Source organism: Teleopsis dalmanni, chromosome 2, assembly GCF_002237135.1.
Source record: "Teleopsis dalmanni isolate 2A chromosome 2, ASM223713v2, whole genome shotgun sequence".
NCBI lineage: Eukaryota > Metazoa > Arthropoda > Insecta > Diptera > Diopsidae > Teleopsis > Teleopsis dalmanni.
This window is the reverse complement of record NC_051847.1, coordinates 36,321,622-36,327,573: the sequence shown is the minus strand read 5'-3', so window position 1 is coordinate 36,327,573 and position 5,952 is coordinate 36,321,622.

Genomic DNA, 5,952 nt, shown 5'->3' with positions numbered 1-5,952 from the left:
AGAAAATAATAATAAAGAGACCTGTAAAACGAAGAAAGCTTTGTGCAGAAAGGTGTGGAAGTGGATCGCAACTCAGACAAAAACCACTTCTAAATTGTAATTTGAGTACTTCAAAGAAATGCAAATTCGCCGTGAAACTAGACTTTCGCTCAGTGCGGAGCAGAAGAGGAGCTTTAATGTTGGGTCAACAAACTTTAACGTTTTTACAGCTGACACCATTGACCGTGGACGGGATAAAAAGAGCGTTCACCAAGAAGAAACTCTCTTCAGCAGCAGCAATTAATTATCTTTGACTAAAACGGCGAAATTTTAATAGTTTCTCAAACATAGTGAACAATTTTGCACATAACGATTATTTGAAATTAAATTAAATTAATTAAATTATTAAATTTGTTAATAATGAAATTTCAAAATTTTTATTTATAAATTGTGAAAACTTAATAATTGAATTTTACAACCGAATTTAAAGCGAAGTAAAAAATACGTATAAACTAATATTTTGTACATAAAGATTATTTTAAATTAAATTAAATTAATTAAAAAAATTTAATTTATTAAAATTTAATTAATTATAAAATTGGTTATTATCGAAATTTCAAAATTTTTATTTATAAATTGTGAAAACTTAAAAATTGAATTTTACAACCAAATTTAAAACAAAGTAAAAAGTACATATAAACTAATATTTTGTACATAAAGATTATTTTAAATTAAATTAAATTAATTAAATTATAAAATTTGTTAATATCGAAATTTCAAAATTTTTATTTATAAATTTTGAAAACTTAAAAATTGAATTTTACAACCGGATTTAAAGCAAAGTAAAGAGTACGTATAAACCACATTTTGTACATAATTATTTAACTTCTCCTGAACGGTGCAAATTTAAAAGTGGGAATCCAACTCAAGACATACAACGGCACGATTGAGAGACATAGGTAAGCAAGATTCAGGGCTTCAACAGTGACTGAATCTCGGTTGCACGGGATATAACTCACGTAGCTTTAACAGTCACGTGTGTCTATACCATAGTGTCGGAAGCGATAGGTAGCTTTAATAGTAACCTAACGTCTCCGGCCCCTGGGCGCTTTAACAGTGAACAGGGAAGGGCGTGTAACACCACTCACGTAGCTTTAGCACTCACATGTGCTTGTATTATATCGTGTCGATTACTGTCAGTAATTCCATTGCGTCTGTGGTTCCGGTTGATATTCGATCCAAGTTATCTTCACCTAAGACGTCAGAGAAATTGGAAGTGACGGGGTTTCGCCAAATAAATTTCTTGTGTGAGTCTTCGCGACGGCTTAGTTTAACCCCAGCTATACAGGAACCAAAACAAAGGTTCATTACAATACATGTAAATATGAAAAACTAAATTCTTTTTTTAAATTTGATTTAAAAATATAAGTTTTCAGTTTCATAAAGTACAATTTTTCCGTTATATACATAAAAGACATGTGTCCTTCTGTAACATAACCTCTCTAAACACTTACTCCTTTTTTGGGTTAAAAAATTGACAAATTAAAGAAGATTTTAGTATATTTTTTTATAAGATATTGTTAAAAAATTAAGGGTTCATCACTAAAAATGAAAACACACTTCAATGTGTCAATATAAAGGAGAAAAAATAAAATAAAAAAATAAATTCTAAACAAAGTAGAGTGGTGAACTTGTATGAGAGCATGAATGAAAGGATTTACGCACCACACTATCAAAATATAGTAGTTAATGGATACATGCCTACGGGTAGTCAAAAAAGGATCCTTTTATTATGATGTACAAATTAAAGAACACATTATGATGTAAGTAAGCCGAGCCTGCGCGTATCGTCCTGTTGACGCGTGTACGACAGAACTGCCTAAAAAACGGATTAAAAAGGAGTAAAAAGTACTTTCACTTTGCAAGGATTCTGCAAACAAAACGGGGTTGTAAGCTGTCATCTGATATTTGCCCACAAATTTTTTAACAATTTGTAACACTAGAAGAAAAACATGATTTGCACTAATTTTTTAGATATCCTTTTTTTAAATGATTGTTGATTTTATTGATTTACAGTCAATCGACATTGCGGGCATGATGTGATGATTTGATAATAAATTTTTTCTATTGATAACTGTGAGTTAATTTTTAAGGGTTAGTTTAGGAAAGATGAAAAAGTATTTTGATGAGGAAAATATAATTAAGAGCGTTAAAAGGAATATAAACAAAAGAATAAGAACTGATCCAATAGTTATTTTTACTAAATACTTTATTATTAAAAACAGCTTTTTAAATCAATGAGGCAATATAGGGGTCCATATTAACTTAAAAAAAATGAAAAAGTATTCTTATAACAAAAATATAATTGAGTTCAAAGGAATATAAACAAAAAAATAAAAAATAATCCAATTAGTTTTTCTTACTTAATAAATATGTTGTTTTGTTTTTCTGAAATAGCTTTTTGGATCACGAACATCACATCGGGATCTATGGGTTAGTTTTAAGAGTAAAAAAAAGTTAAAAAACTTAAAATAGTTGAAAAAGTATTATTATTAAGAAAACATAAAAGAGGGAGTTACCATAAAAAGATAATTGAATCGTTGAGAACACCTAGGGTTCCATAAATTACTTTTTAAGAATTAGATTAGAAAAGAGAAAGTGTTTTTATAAGGAAAATGTAACTGAGAGAATTAAAAGAATACTAGCTGAAACCTTAAGAAGTGTTTTTATAAGGAATATGAAACTGAAAGAATTAAATGGAAACTAACTGAAACCTTAAGAAGTGCTCCAAAAAGTTTTTACTTTATATATAAATGGTATCCTTTCCTCAAACGGTTATTTGCATCATTAAACCCATATTAGGTATAATAGATCAATAATTAGTTTTTAAGAGTTAGTTTAGAAAGGACGAAAAATCATTCTTATTATGAAAACATAGCTGAAAGAGTTAGCAAATTAATAAAGGTTAAGAAATACTCTAAAAAGTTATTTGTACTTATTATATATATATATTTTTTTTTAATCCATTTATTTTATTACAATCTGTCGGGTATGAATGACAATAAGTAATACATATTAACATGAATCGTAATAATAGTTATTACGATCTAAAAAAGAAAGGCACGTGTGGACTATGTCCAGTGACATATCCATATATAATTAAAATAGAAGTGTGTGACCTACATATATCTATTTAAAACATCTCTTGATGTTTTTCTTTTTAGCCTTGTAGAAGTGTTGGAGGGGGGAATCAGGTGTGTACATATATATGATATCTGTTCCTTAATAGCTATTTTATTTGTTTTTTTAGAATCATAAATCTCTTTTTTTTGGTTTAGTGATGTTAATAAGTAAAAGCAAATTTTATTAGTAAGTAAAATGCAAGAAAAAATAAAATAAATAAAATTAACAAATACAAAACAAAAAAAATTATGTCACAAATATACTTGTTTTATCTATTAGCAGTAATTTATTTAGGTAATCTCTCTTCTAATAAATTGACTTGTAAATGTTTTTTATGGTATCGTAAATAAAATCAACGGTGTAGTATGATGTTTGTAGGTAGAGATATACTTCTTTTAAAGAAACTTAATAACATATATATATATTATTGTTTAGTTATAAATGATTACATTAAAGAATTGATTGTGTTATTTTTTAGATATAAAAAATTTTTATGTAAATAAAGTATATATTTATATGTTTGTATAAAATGACATTTTTTTAGATATGAAACATATATTTCTAAAAATTACCTTACTGGCTTACATTAAAAGAGGTCAAAAAAACATTTACTTCATATTTTCCACACATCTATAAACGGCCACTGTGTAATAATCTCCGAATTATTATCCGATTTTTTTATGATACTTTTCTTATACTTGCAATCAAGGATCAGCTGTTTGTAATTTACTATAATTTCCTTAAAAAATTCAAACAATATAACTGAAGATCAAGAAGTTTTAAAAGAAATTCTTAACATAAACAATTTTTAATAATTGCGGCTATCCGTCATTATCGCGGGTACATACATACTTCCTAATCCCTTTCCTTATACATAATCACTGCCTAATTTCCATAATATTCAGTTGCATATGTATTACATACTTTACTTTATTTTCATTGTCATTGAATTTAAATTTTCCATCCTCTAAATTTTTCTATTACGAATAAAACCGCCAATTTGCTACGCATGAGGTACAGACCTATTGTTTCATCCTTTATCCTTTTTTAATCCTTTTGTTCTGTGAAGTAACACAGAATACGCAACACGCAATACTAAAACCGCAAACTTCCCCTCACATTTATTTATATCTATAGGTATATGTATACATATATACAATGCTTATGCTCGTAAATCGTACAAGTCATAAAAGGATAAAAGTCAGCTTAGGTGTATATGCAAATGAATTTGAAATAATTGCCGATACGCAAATTTGTATATAATGTCTTTGCTGGTTTAAGAAAACCGCAAAGATATTTAATTCTTAATTCTTTTTTCTGAACTCGTAATTCCATTGTTCTTTGTTAGGAAATTTTTGAACCCGTTCAATATACCCTTTTCCTCATTTTTGATATATGTAAGAGCGTTAATGATGCTTATGAGGTTTTTCCATTGTCTTGAAGTTATTAAAAGACTTGATCCTTTAAGTCAGAATTAGGAGAAACAGACAGAATTATTGTCTGCTCTTAAATATTTTGTTAAATATTGTAATTCATTAGCGTAGATTTAGTGACATATATGATTTTCGAGCGATGATTTTAAATGATTGAAATAGAAAATATATTTAAGTAAAGGTATACTTAAGGATTACTTTAAATATGTTGAAATACAGGATAGCAGGTTTAATTTAGTGACATGAGGTTAGATTATACCGGAGATACGAAAGGCTTATTGGCACATTGTGTTATAGAGATATACGAATACCATAGATATTCTAGTCTTGACTGTTAACGAATCTGCTGTAAAAGAAAGAGTTCAACTCACATTATATTAATTTAGTAAAACTGCAAATAAAATAATTTTTTTTAAATATATATGTAATAAATTTTATTTTCCATATAATTTTTTATAAAAGTTATAATAGTTTACCTTTTATTATATTATATTATTTGTGTTGTCTTAAGATAAATTTATATTCGAATTATTTTCATATTTATTTATTATTTAAAAACAATTATCATAAACTTTTAAAATAAAATTATGTAGCTTATGAATACTATAATTATAACTATATTATTTTCTTCAATATTCAGTAGTTGCCAGTAACCAATGTTTACTTGAGGTCATTAGTACTAGTATATACTATAAAACTATTAAGAAGAAACATCCTCGATACATATACTTTATAGAATAGAATAGAATATATATATATAATAACGTCGGCATACATTAAGACTGAAAAGTTTTCGGAAATTCTCATTTAAAATTCGCGCGCTGTATATTTTTCGATATTTTAAGTTTATGTAGTTTGGCAGCACTGTCCTTAATTACTATGCCAAAAATGAGCGCGATCTGTCAGAAAGTTCGTTTACGGCAGATGTTGAAACCAGTTCACCTCAGTAGTGCGTTGCGAAATGTCTTCGACGGTCGTACGACCGTCCTGAAAGGCTTTGTACCACTCATAAACTTGAGTTTTCGATAAAACTGATTCCCCATAAGCCTTTTGTAGCATTCGCAACGATTCTGCACACGAAATTTCGTTCGAAACACAAAATTTGATGCAAACTCTTTGTTCAATATTTTTTTCCATTGTTTTTTTCGCAACGCACTACTGAGGTGAACTGGTTTCAACAGCTGCCGTAAACGAACTGTCTGACAGATAGCGCTCATTTTTGGCATAGTAATTGTCCTTAATTGCTGCCAAACTACATAAACTTAAAATATCGAAAAATATACAGCGCGCGAATTTTAAATGAGAATTTCCGAAAACTTTTCGGTCTTAATGTAAACATAACTTCACAGTAACCCAT